Here is a 15180-nt window from a genome sequence, read left to right as displayed (position 1 = left end):
ACTGTATATTCTAAATTACAGCATTTGAAAAGGAATTTCTTTTCTAATATATAGATAATTTCTGATCAGGTATAAGTTTCACCTGCCAAACGAAAGTGTATTTTTTCAATTTACTAACCTTGTCCCACATTTGTCAAAGCAAACTTCTGATATCAGAGTCCTAATTGGCCTCCTTGCCTCTATTTTTCTCCCAGAAAAGCATTCAAAATGTCAAATGTTGGCTACCCAGAACAATCTGTTGATAAAGCAAAGTGCAGTTTATTATTTACCACAATAGTGGAGGTCCTTTCTTGACAGAATTTTAGTAATATCTCAAAAGGGGATGGGAATAGGTGAAATATATTAGAGGTTTGTTGGGGAGTCTGATTTAAGACAAGTCTTTCAATATGAAGTCTTGATTAGACTGGGAAAAAATTCATGATGTAATATTTAGGATCGGTGGACAAGAGGATTAAGAGTCAAGGACAGGGCTTAGAGGCAACTTTTGTAGAGTCATTAAGCCTATTTGAGCTATTCATTTTTAGTAGCTGAATACTTTTCAAAAGTTTTTGAAACAAGTAATAAATGTTATGTACACTTTCATCTTCCTGAGCAAATGTTTTCTGGAATAATAAGGTCATGTTAATTAATGTGAATAATTGCATAGTAAGTTGTGTTAATAAAGACATCAAGGTGTGTGGGTGTAGATAGATTTGATTCTCAGTATTGCCTTTAATTGTCATTCTTCAGCTTAAGCTAAAGAATAGAACATTAGCATCTGGAGAAATGGGCAATTCATTTCTTCATTTCTCGTGAAGTGTTTTAATCATATATTAGGTATTAGAGGGTGTTTGTTTCAAACTCCATGGAAGTCAGATTTTGCTGTTCTTTTACTTGGAGGGTCACTTGCTGGATCATTTGACAGGACAGCAGCTGCACAGGAACATTTAAATTCTGGAGATCATACACTTGAACATTGCAACACAGAAAATACTAAGAGAAGGATTGAGGTCAGAGCCTGTGAATCAGTTTTTAAGCCAAGGCTCAGGAGTGCCTATGTTAAGTCAAAAGAACAGAATATTAACTCCAACTGGAAAAGCCCACCGACACATACAGCATTACTATCTAAAATATCTACATTTATGATATTTGCGTGATTCTTAGATTTGTTTTTTTTAGAATATTGTTTATAAGAAGAGCTTCTTAAGTCTGTGGGAAATGCCCAACGTTTTGAGGGGGTGGATTAAGTGCCCCTGCCTCAGGTAGTTGTTCCTTGAACGTCCTGCTTGCACCTTTGCATTTGCCTAACAGACGTTCCAGAGAAGGTGGCATAAGCACGGGTATTGCCCCTGGAGCAGAGCCTTCGCCCTTGCACAAGTTCAGAGGTCTGAACCCACTCTCAGGTGGTGTTCCTGCATTTTCCACCACAAATTACCACCAGGTTGATGTGTATACTAATTACATTTCAGGAGGACTTATTCTATTTATGTTGTGATTCCGTAGGCACAGCCCTTATTCAATATTTTACACACTTTAAAAAAATTCATACATACTAAATACTTTCTTGAGAAGCCAATATTATCTATGGAGGCCTATTCCAAACTCACTGATGTTCAATTTAATGAACCCCTTGGGCAAGGAGTTCTGTAGCCTTGGCAGCTTTACCTACTTTTCTTGCTATTCTCTGTACTCTGGCAAGGAGTATTCTCCCTACTGTGCAGGCCTCTTCTAATGCAACATTTCAAGAAGCTTGAGGGAAAAAATTTAGAGTTCACCTTAAATTATTAGCATTTAAGATTCCTGGATGTCTGGCACACTACGGTGTTTGCCATGGAAAAAATCACTTAGTGGTTGAGCAGTTTTCAAATTATACAGGAAATCAACTGATTGTTAAAAGAATATAGTAACAAGGGAAGCTTGGTGACTCCAAAAGCAAAATCAAACAAGTGAGTTTCACCATTCACTTGGGCCAAATCATGAAAAAATTGCAAGCAGTTATTGACTCGTGCCAAGAAATGAATAAGAAGGCAGAATGCAATTTTTTAAATGTGTGACTTATAGGTAATAGACGTCTATTAATTGTCCAAAATTTTAAACCACTAAAAAGAAAAGAAAGTAGCTAGGAAAAAAGTGTGCTTGCATATTTAAGCCTGTCAACATGTGGCTCTCCCTATCTGGATCTTATGTGGAACCTATCTACGTCCTGAAAACTATTTGCTCTAGAAGATTTCTAAGAGACTTCAGTTTGCCAATCTTCAAGTGATTTGAGAATTACTGTGTCTCTACAAGGCAAACACTGACACAAGAATGAAATTTTTGCTCTTCACTCATGTGATAGTTGTTAACAGTATCTAATAAGGTCCTTTCTATCAGGGTTCAAATTATGTCTTTCTCTGATGTTGCTTCAGAGACCAGTTCTGTAGATTCTGTTCATGCAGAGATTGTTTAGGAGGATGTAGAGGAAAGGTTGTCCACACCTGCTGGAAAAACATGAGTCCTATGTGATACGTGTTCATGTTTGTTTGACAGAATATGAAAATTAGAAATGGAGGTGCTATTTTCAGAAATATAGGATGTCCTTCTAGTAATTTTTAAAGGGAGCAATGAACCCAGAAGGTGTCAACCTCACTGTTATTAAAGGCAGTAACAATACCTTAGGCCATAAGAGTCTCTGAAAAGTTTGCTGATTTTAGTTCCAGAATTCCATTTCCATTTCTACCTTTTCCAAAGATTGGAGATGATAGGGGCAGTTAGATGTCTTTTTAATTGCTAAATTGCTAAGGCAATTAATATCTTTACAAAGATATTTATAATAGTCTCTGTGTTTCTTTCATTAGAGTTATTTTGGAATTTCCCAGGTTGAGAAGACAAAATCCAGTAGTTTGTTACTGTTAGAACCATAGTGCTCTAGCAAAGAAAAACTCCATCTCATCGCAAGAATAAGCACACAATGAGAGGAACATATTTAAAAAATAAATTTATGGTTACCAAAGAAGAAAGGGGCAGGGAAGGATAAATCGAGAGTTGGGATTAGCACATACAAACTATTTTATATAAAATAGATAAACAACAAGGTCCTATTGTACAGCACACGGAACTGTATTCAATATCTTGTAATAAAACATAACGGAAAAGAGTAAATAAATAAAATATATTGCAAGTTAGCTGCATGAAATGCAGTAGAAGATGTTCAAAGGGACCCTAATGTTTGGTTCTTGACAATGTCTTGTTTTTACAGTTTTATCAGAATTACAAAAGTGACAGATAAAGTCTATACTTCCTAAAATTTCAGTAACATTTCCACATAAATATTAATTGAAAATAGTGTCCAATTTGTATTTATTGTGGTAAAAAAACTAAATGACTCTGGCTAATAAATTATGTTCATGACCATAAGCAAAAATGGAAGACAGTAAAATTCCCAATTGAGTTTTAACACATAATAAGTAGTTATGCACTTAGGTACGTTCCTGGATCAAAAACAGATTATGAACAATAAGGGCATTACCTCTTGACATAATACATCTTCAGAAAATTGTCACAAAATTTCACCATACTGTCCCTGATTGATGAGGATGCTGAACTAGAAGAAAGAAAGGGAGAAAGAGAGAAGGAGAGAAGGAGAAAAAGAGAGAAAGAAAGAAAGAGAGAAAGGGAGAAAGGGAGGAAGGAAGGAAGAAAGGAAGGGAGGAAGGAAGAAAGGAAGGGAAGAAGGAAGAAAGAGAGGGATAATTGTTCTACTAATCTTTGTGATTGATCTTGAGTAAGTTTGTTATTAATTCAGAAAATTATAAAATCATTAAAACATATATGTTTTAATTTAATGTATTCAATTTAAAGAAGACTGAATTTCTCTTTTGATTGTAAATATAATTAACAATACAGCTCTTAAAACAGTTTCGAGTTAAATACTTTTTGGAGAATGTCAAGACAAACTTAATTATTTCTTTTATCCTTCCTTTTATAATATAAAGGGACATCTTAGGTCATTTATAACATTTAAAGTGGCAAAATAAATATACAACACCATTTTCAAAGACATTTGGACATTTTTGTTATTTTATAGGTATATTATAATGCTAAAGGATAATGGTGTATTAAAACTCTGTATTATTACCACAGTTTGTTTTTCCTTTTAAAAGCATCCAACTATTTATAGATTATTTATCAATTACTCAGTTTTATGTTTATATAGGATACTTATGTTAATTTCCTAATTCCATTTACCTTTAATATGTAAATGTTCACATATATATCAGTTTGTCTTCTGAGGTTGGCAAAGAAATTATAGTAAGATGTTGATAAAATAGGTAGCCATCTGGAAAAAATAACTTTAGATTCATATTTTACTCCAGTTGATGTCTGCAAGCCAAAGACCCCAGGGACACATGAACGCATAGGAACACAGAGGTTGGGTTTATCACTTGCTGAAGTAAAGGACACCACCCCATGTAAGAAACCAAGGGAATGTCTGGTCATTTTTGTATCTGTGTAGTACCTTTGTTTCTAGTCTCTAATTATAAATGATTATGAATTATCATTTCTGTTGTTGTTGCATCCATGTCACAGAGAGTTCTAGTCAGATATTTATTTTCTGTGAAATCACCAATGTCAGTAGGGGAACCTATCTAGGAGAAGTTGGCCAGCTACCAGCTGTCATCTGTCAGGTATAATTATTTCTTCCCTGACAAAATTTTACTGTGTTGAAGATAAAATACAAAAGTGAATCAATTAGAATATTAGAATAATAGCTATACATGTATTTACTCTTATGACAGAAAACCAAATAGTGATATGAGACTGAACATTTTGACTACACACAAAAATCAAAGATGCCTGCACACACACCAAAAAGAAAACCATGGCTAAATATCACATGGCAAAATGGATGGAAATATTTGTAGTAGAGAACATGGATAAAGAATTAATTCTAACAAGTATGAATTGCTATAAGTGATTAGAATAGGACCAACAATCTAACAAACAATGGATGTGAACTGACAATTTATAGAGAGGGAGCTATAGTGGGCTGATAAATACATGCAAAGGTGCTTACTTTCTTACAAAGAAAATTTAAAAGAACAATAAAATATTAAACAAATTCAAACAACAATAAAATATTATTTTCAGTTCTTGGTTGAGTTGTCAAAATATTAGGGAAACAGTAATTCTTATAGATGGTGTGAATTTATTTGTATTAAAATTAAAATATATTCAAAGTAGTTACAAAAAGTGAAATATATCACTATTAAGAAATCGTGTTATTACTAATGATTTTATTCATTAAAAAATGTGACAGGATGTTATAAAATGTCAATGTTGTTAACTGTGTATGATGATTACATAGTTGTTTTATATTACTTTTTATTATAGTGTGTTTTCTACATTATTTTTTAATTGTAAGAAAATTTACAATTCAGTATAGAAAAAAACACAAGGTTGGATTAATAGAGAAAAATCAGTCTCAATGAAATGGAGAATTTTCAGGAGGCAAAAGAGCAGCTATTTTAGTTGAATGAAATTCATATATTTGTTGAATTTGTTTAAAATATAGTGTAAACCACATTTTGCTTATCCATTCATTCATCAGTGAACACTGTGGTTGCCTCTACGTTTTAGCTACTGAGAATAATGCTGCTATGAACACAGGCGTAAAAATATTTCTTGAGATATTACGTTCAGTTCTTTGGGTATATGTCTACAAGTAGAATTGCTGGATTACATGGTAAGTCTATTTTCAATTTTTTAAAGAATCACCAAACTATTTTCCACAAGGCTGTAGCATTATACATTGCTTTCAGCAGTGAACTAAGGTCCCCAGTTTCTCCACACCGTCACTGACTTTTTTTATTTTCTGTTTTTTATGGTAGCTGTCTTAAGGGGTGTGATGTAATATCTCATTGTAGTTTTGATTTACATTTCCTTAGTGATTAGTGATATTGAGCATCTTTTAATGTCCTTGCTAGGCATTTGTATATCTTCTTTGGAGAAATATCTACTTAAGTCCTTTGCCCATTTTTGAGTTGGGTTATTTATTTTTTGTTGTTGAGTTTTATGAGTAGTAATCAGCCCTAAAAAGGAAGAAAGTTCTGACATATGCCACAACATGTATGACATTGAGGGCATTATGCTAAGTGAAATAAGCCAGTCGCAAAAAGCCAAATACTGTATGATTCCACCTCTGTGAGGAACATAGAATAGTCTAAATCACAGATACAGAAAATATAACGGTGGTTGCCAAGAGATGGGGGAGGAGGAAAATGGGGTGTTAATGTGTAATGGCTGTAGAGCTTCAGTTTCACAAAATAAAAAGAGTTATGGAGATGGATGTTGGTAATGGTTGACAACATTGTCAATGTATTTAATATCATTAATACTTCTTTTCCTTTTCTTCTGTATGGATTTTGGAAGTAATTAGGGGACCAGAAGCAGTCATAAGTACTGTCAATATACAGTCAAAATCTATGTGTCTCACTAAAGTTATGTCTTCTTATATTATTAAAAATATAAACCCATGAAGAAGCTACTAAGACCACTGAACTACTGCTTTAGACCCATACGAAATGCCTAACAGTATTATTGCTTGAACTAAAATGATTGTTTTGGTATTAACCATTACTGAAATCTTGATAACTTTTTCATGACTTTGATAATATATTAACTGAAATATAAAATTTTGCTACTCATAATAGAGATAGAGAAATAAAGGGATCTCAGCCAGTTCTGCAGATGCTGTCAAAAGATGATGATGATATTATAAGTAACTCAAGAAAAAAATTAGGAGAACGAAAGAGAGAGAAAGAAAGAGAGAGAGGAGTATATCACAAATATCACCTATAAATATATAGAATTTCATTTTAGTCTGATGATTTTTCTCTTGGGTAACAGTAAATATCAAAGCTTCAGGAAGACAAGAAACCTAGTACACTAATTATCTGTCTATTCTCCCAACATTATCCCTGACTTTATGAAACCTATAATTTTTAGGGAAACATTTTTACAAATGGTCAACAAGATTCCCATCTTCTCTGCTCCCTTTGCTAAATTCCTTCAATTGTTCATCCTTGGTGCATTTGGGTGAAATAGGAAAAATATTATAAGCATGCCCTCAGAATTCTTCTATCTTTAATTATTCATACAGTTTTTGTTGATTGTCTTGAAATTCAAAACTAGGCTGATGATTTAGATTTTATCTAACTCTCTTTTCTCATGACTGTAATGTAAATACTAACAGTGTAATCCTCAGACAAACTGCAAATAGGTTATGAAAAATAATAAAATAATCTACATTTTATGCTAACTGTATTTTATGCAGGAGTTATTCTTTTGAAATAACCATTTAACACTGTGGGATTTCAAAATGTGTTAATGCTAAATCCAAAATTCAATATTTTTAACATATATTTTCAAATACTATCAACTATAAATGACAGCTGAACATTTGCACATAAGAGATTAAACAATTATTTTTCAAGAGATTTTCAATAAACCTGATGACCAGAGCAGCATCTGTAGCTAAAAATTTCAAGCAATCCATGTGTGTGTGTTGTAAGTGGTGTGAAAATTTAGCATATGTAGTGTTTGATGTTTTAATCATAAGACTGAGTTATTAATTAAAGTAAACTTTTTACTCTAGCCAAGTGGAAGACATATTGCTATAATTAGAGTAACAAATGACATCTTAGTAACATTTATTCTGCAGATAAATAAAGCTCTTACTAAAGGAAGTGGCCTTAATCTATCTGGTGTTAAAATACCAATCTTCCATTATCACAACTGTAGCCTCAAAATGTGCTGAAATTTAATATTTGCCAGCACTTTTTTGTACCTACAAATAATTGCCTATAGACTAGATGAGAATATCTGTTTCATCCTAACCTTAATTTTTTAAGTGCTAGTTCAATGTATGATCTTGCCTTGACGTGAAGTATGTTTCATGGGACATACCTGGAGTTATATTCATGTAGACTCAGTCAGTGACTGCTCTGCCAACTGCTTTTCAAGCATAAGTAATTGTAGCATTTATTTTCAATCACCCATATTTTGATAGTTAGTACCTCTTCAGTCTGCCAAGTTTGACATCTGCTGCATCTCTCATTCATTGAAGAACTACTCAACATTTTATGCACTTAAGAAAATGAATGAATCAGATGAAGTCAGATTAGTTACCTCTCTTTGATTTATACGTTAAGAGGAGAGAAACAGTGAGAAAGAGAGTTTTAAGTGAAGTGATATGTGAAGAAGGACAACTATGGACTCATTTTAATCTGTATAACAATTACACATGAATGTTAAAACAATATGATAGAAATTCAAAGTAAGAAAGAAACTACATATAGGAGATAAGTTACTTAAAAATCTTCATCTGAGTACTTTTATATGGCATAGGTAAAACTGGAAAAAAACATGTCTTAAATGATGTGCTAAGCTGTTTTCTAATTATTATTTTATAACTATTTAATTTTTGTATTCTTAATTTGAAGTATAATCTGAAATTAATGTCAATGACTGTTTAAGCTATAATAGTATATAGTAATTTCTAAGTGAAATTAGTACTGCCATCTAAATGTGACACAAATAGTTCTGCTATTTTCCTGGCCTGTTACCATAATTAATTGTATTGTGACACATAGAAGTGAGTTTAAGAGCTTATAAATAGTTGCTACTTACCATTGATAAATATTATACAGGATATAAAAATACTGTCTGAATAAATTATTTAGAGCACACATATTGTTTTTTTTCATTTTTCCTTCTACTCATTGAAACAAAGCTCTTAAGTCTATACTCAGAATGAGATGGTTAAAACTTCGTATTTATCAACTTCAACTTTGTATCACACCACAGAATATAATAACAGAGAAATGACTTAAATAATTATTTCCAAACCTTCCAAACGGTATGACTTAACATCTGGCAAATTTACAAGGGAAAGACGTTAGAATTTTTATGACATAGAGTCTCCACTGTAACTAACTTTTATGAGCTACAATATGGAAACATGTTCTGGTTCTCTGTTCCTCTTCCTTCATGTGGATAACATTACTGGAACAAAAAGTTTTGTGTATCCCTTAATAAGTAAATAAATGTAGATACATACATACATGATATAGCAACATTTTTAATAGATTATACAGCTGTCAAAAAGATTTTCTGCATATTGTTTAAGCAATCAAAATGTTGATATTGACTTGAAAAATAAATGCTAAACTTAAGGGAGATCTTGGATATTAAAACATGGATAAAAAATAGTGAATATATACTTCTCAAAATGGGGGGATGGCTGTTCAAATCATCTTTTTATAATAAAAATGTAAATACTTATTACATATATGAAATATATCACACAAAGCAAAAAACAAAAGCATCACAAACTAATTTGTGATAAATTTTCTTCTATGAATTTGTATGCGTACACACATGTGTAACATTCTCAAAATAAAATATTCAAATATAATCAGTTTTATTAAATAGTCATTTTTCTTAAAAATGATACAACTCATTCCTGAAAACTTTGCTTGAAAAGAGAATGTAGGGAATTATTTTACTCTGAATTAATATTATATATATATATGTAATATATATATGTGTATATATGAAACATCACTTTTTTAACTTGTGGATGAACTACCTTCACTGATATTGGGAAGATGTACTTTTAGACATATGCTTCTGCAGAGGAACAGAAACCAGATAAAACTAATGAAAAATCAGATCATCTAATTGGAAAGTGAGCTACCTGCTCTCACTCTCACTCTCATCAATGGAGATAACAATTGAGCTACTCTGATCTTCAACTAGTCATACAACACTGAGAGCTGAAGGGATCAATAAAGTAAAACAGTCATGCTTCCTTTTCAAAAACCAGGTAGCCCCAAATACTGAAGATCACGTTTTATAATTATTCTTACTTTTTACCATTTAAAACTATCAAAGACTTTTCTTCTTTCCCTTAGCAGTTTTTATTTATTTTAACGACGTTTAAGGGAAGCATAATGACGGTAAGTGATTTCCGTCACCTGTCAAATGAGTTAATAATATTTTAAGTTGAATTTCCTGTTGAAAATCTGCATCTGGAGATCTATCTCCATAACCTCATAAATATTCAATCCAGGAAGAGGAAATAGATCCAGTTTCAAATCCTTGTCTTCCATTAATTTTCTGTGTTGATTCATACATTTACATTTTGTGGATAATAAATGCACTCCAAAGTTCTTGTGTTTTAGGAGGTTTTTTTTTAATAATGAAATCCATACTACATCAAAATAATAAAATATTCTTGAATAAGTAAAATCTATTACTAAATTACATCAATCCAATGGATGGAATTTCATTTAAATTCTCTAATATTTTAATGCTTATTATAGTGCTTATGAACATGGTTTGATTAAAATTAAAATTTAAACTACCACACTAAATTGTTATGTTATAGTACCTACAGTTTTGTTTGGCATTTTCTCTATGAAAAGATACAATTGCTTGTCAGATGCCATATCATGTGATTCAGTGGTTTGAAATCTATGTTGTTTGAAGGAACAGATAAATGTAATAGCAATACTTATTTATACACAGGTGGAAAGATACATAAATAGATAAGGAAAGAAAGATGTGTATTGAAACTCTATTTACATTATATTTTAAAGTAAGATACATTTTACCAATATTTATATCATGAAATCATAAACTATAATTCCTTTAGGAAAACACGTTGTAGTGGGCATGGTTTATTCATGTCTTCTTCTAAAGAACCATGTTATTATTGTGCGAGTTGACAAAATTTAAAATCTACACACATAAGTTTGAATAAAAATAATTTCATTATATAGACATTGAATTATTCCAAACACATTTCTTTTGTATTCATCAAGTGGGACTTTATTTTCATATTGAACAAAGACGGAACTCAGAATGAGATGAGCACATTTTTACTATTCTTAGAGGATTATGAAAACAGTTGTTGTTATGTTGATGTTTTTCTCACTGCCTCATTCAGTATCATTACTGTATTTAAGAAACAATGAGATACTTGCTTACTATTCAAAACTGTTAATGCAATAGTTACAGTCAAGTGTATGTGTGATCAGTTATAAAAGCCATAAAAAAGAGCAAAGTGAAATTTCTGTGTCAGTTTAAATTTAAATGTAAGTAGTAATATGAAAAATATCTTAACTACAGAGTTCCTTTTTAATATTTCAGAATTCTTAATATTTTATCTGTTTGCATATGTAGTTTTTTATAGTTCTCTTCTAAAAATTACATATGTTGAAAAACCATGTCCACTTTGTGAAAAAAAGCATATCTATAAAATACAAAGAGCCATATGCTGCTTTTCTTCTGCAATTTCTTGTGCTTCTTTTAAATTGAGTCTTTTTAAACCCAGTGGAATCTCATTTTAATATTAATTGTAACATTTTGCACTTAGGTAGTGCTTTTCCTCTGAAGAAAGCCAAAGCCTGTAGCAGTGAAAAATCTCAGCCATCGGCCAGGACAGATATGTGAGGAAGAACTTCATCAATGAAAAGCCAATTTAAACTTGGAAGTGATTTGAATTCATACCCCTTTCAATCAGGCAACGGGAAAAGAACCAATTTTTCACCAGCCCTCAGGGTTTGCTGCAGAAGAGAAAGGTAAATTCCACTGCTGGAGACCTTGAGGTTCTAAAGACATATGGGAAAGAGGGAAGAGCAAGAATTACACTCTAAACCTGTCTACATGAAGCGATAAAATGGATTATAGCATGCTAGGCATGGTCTGATTCATTCCAGGAGCAAAATGTCGTAAGTGAGACATTTCTGGGCAAAGCATACTGATCAAAAAGCCCAGGAGCACAGCAGAAAACACACACACACACACACACACACACACTACATTTTCTATTGTATTCTGTGTATCAGTGGTAGTTAAATGTACATCCGTTAATGTCAGAAATAACTTTGTTTAAATCCTTATTCAATCCATTGCCACTTTAAAAGTTCACAGCCTTTATGCCTTCATCTGAAGAGTGAAGACGATGACATATTTCTTGACAGATTGTGAAATTATAATGAAATAGAATATATCGTTTTTAAGTTAGCGTTTAGTTCATTGTAAGTATTTGGTAAATGATCAATGCCATCAGTATTCTTACGCAAATATAGCTTGTCAAATGACAAAAATAATACAATTTAGGAAAGAGTTTGATGTCCTTTATTCAAGAGAAAACAATCCATAGATGAGGGAGCACAGTGCCTTACAGGACTGTAGCACTCTTCCCAAGGGACTTTGACAAGAGTGAGTATATAGAGAGCCTTAGAAAAGGTAATGCAGAAAGAGGGCATGATTGGTTAGGAGGTCAGGGATTTTCTTATAAGGCTAACAGGTCCTATTTTCTAGGGTAAGATAAACTAGCTAAAGCTGAGTTGAAGGATTGTGATTGCTCTTAGCTTTCCTTGACAATGTGCTGTTTCCCATAAGTGCAGGCTGATATATGTTTAGATCTGTGACTTGGGCCAGACCACTACAGTGGCCTCCATTTGGTGGGTCCCAATATACAAATTCGCTTTATCAAGCTAAACTAAAACTGAACAGATTTCATCTTTACCTCAATTCAATATCCCTGATTGAAACACATATTTTGTTACATATTTTAAAGAGATATTTATCTCTACTATATTAGAAAATAAAGATTATTTTAAATAGTGTTATGATCTCTTCCTGTTACCAATCTTTCATAAGTTCATTACTTGAAATTTTTAAGTACCCTTCTTAAAACTCAGAACTAATTTTACTCCATGCAGTTGTTTTTTGCAGATAAAAATTTTAAACATGAATTTTATTTTGTATTAAGTATAAACCTTTCCATATATAGTTGCTTATTTTAATGCTAGTTTAACTTGAAAATGTCTCAAGTTTTCCAAGAAAAATATAGTACCAAAATATATTATCAATAGTAATGAAAAATGATCATATACATTTATCTCTGTGAATTAATAGTGGCTTAATGTTAAGAGAAGTAATATTTTGTTTGGTACTTTAAGTAAAAATTATCCAAAAGAAAAGAAAATCACCCTAAATTTCTTACGCATATTCTTAAAAACAAAATCATCTCTCCTTTTTTGATATTCTTTCAATCTGTAGCAGAGCCTGAGGATAATTTTACCCTTCCAGTCTTCATTCTAAATTCTGTTTATTCCCATTGATACCATTGATCAGATTGCCTTGACTAACCTGAAAATTTGATGTAACAATTGCATTAACTCCATGATACCATATTTGGACATCATCTATGTTATCCAGTATTTGCCTGTTTCCAATTTACCTGTTCACTCTGGTAGAAAAAAAAAAAAGTTATCTATTTATTTCATCATTCTATTTTTATCTTATTCTCATTCTGTCTTACTCACCCACACATCCCTGTATTGATATACCATCTAGCCACTTTTAAATAAACAAACAAACATCACTTGCATTCATGATATTTGTAGGAGCTGCTATTTTGGACCACAGAGTATTAATCATCTTTATGACAGTGGTCAATGCCAACTCTAACTTTCCATGGAAGTTACTTTACATCCTTCATTTCTCCATATTTCAAAACACTAATTTCCAAAACACCAGCAATACAGCAGACCCTTATAGTAACTACAATAACTGTATTGACTTTGATCCAGGTAGAAACTTCAGTTTATGCAATTACATTTGACATATTAGGTCACACTTCACTATTGAACCAGTTAACTCTCTCTGTAATTCAGACCTTCTCAATTTCCCATGGCAAGTGCACATTTCCCAACTAAAATGATGGAGAAGAAAGAATATCAAGAGGTCCACCCTGAAACCCTATCCTTGCTGAGCAGTAGTGAGTGAAACCTGCTGATTGCAGTGCAAAAACAGGCTCTAGAATTAACCTCTAAATCTTTGAGGTGAATACAGCTAACTCATGTAAATATATCCAGTAAAATGACTGTTGTCTTAAGACAAGTGTACATTAAAAGTTTATCATTTTTTTCCCTTGAGGCTTTATCTGGACATCCATTACTATTAAGTTCTTCATCATCCACTTAAAGAGAAGGATATTTTAGCCATAGGTTTCTGGTGATTCATCAGATGTTGGTACATAACACTGGATGAAAGATTATTCAATGTTAGGTGATTTTTTTAAAAAGAGTTACTGTTTTTTAAAATATATAACAGATATCCATTATATGAAAATAACCTGATCATCAAGGGAAATTCTGACTCAGCTTGAAAATCAAGATTCCTATTTCCTGGGATACTTTGTAATTATTAAATACAATTTTAATTATAAGAAACATTTTATAATATATTTAATAATACAAATTAGAAAATGGATCAAGTAACAAACAAAATTACCTTCAATTTCCTTAGCACAGTGGGTAGCACATGAGTCTCATAATCTAAAGGTCCTACATTTCACAATGTTTAAGAATAGACAATATTTCACCAATATTTATTGGGCACAAATTGTGTACTAGATTTTACTCAGTGAATAAGTGTAACAAGATCACTACTTTTATGACATACATATTTCAATGGCTATGAGGGTGAGGGGCATTTTAGTTGGAGGGTGGAATAGAAACAGTATTTCTTTAAATATTCAAACCTTATTTTGTATCTGCATTTCCATTTTAGCAGCCATATAAGATCTATTTAAACTGAAACTTTCAAGAGACTTCTGTTTCTGTCTAACAAGGTTATCAAAGAAGATAAGATCCACCATCTTTTATTTTTTTCTTGTTTGAGGATATTTGAGGTTATAATAATGCACTTATCTGTACAAGATCAAAAAGGAGGTATTCACAATATTAATGTTTGTTATTAAGCTTTTCAGCTATCTCGTAACTCAAGTGGTCTGCAGTTGAATACACTCTAAAGCCAGATGGAATATCAGAAAATGTGTATGAGGTTTTAATTATCTGAAAACCCGAAATGAACTGTTACTCGTGATACCTGGGGATTTTAATGAAGAGCATACATATGTTCTTCTTGCTAATTGAAGATGAACTTCATTTTAACAGATTTAATCTCTTGAGTATTTAAAATATAAAAAAGAGAAGGATTGTAAAGAATTTAAAGAACCCAAAGTAAACTTTTCTAAAACTCTGCATGTTGAATATAAAATTATTTGAGGTTTATATTTTTATATCACAAATGATTGTGTTGAATATGTAAAATATCAATGATATAGAAGTTCACGAAATG

The sequence above is a fragment of the Phocoena sinus genome, chromosome 3 (genome assembly GCF_008692025.1).
Source record: "Phocoena sinus isolate mPhoSin1 chromosome 3, mPhoSin1.pri, whole genome shotgun sequence".
Lineage (NCBI taxonomy): Eukaryota > Metazoa > Chordata > Mammalia > Artiodactyla > Phocoenidae > Phocoena > Phocoena sinus.
This window is presented reverse-complemented; position numbering follows the sequence as displayed.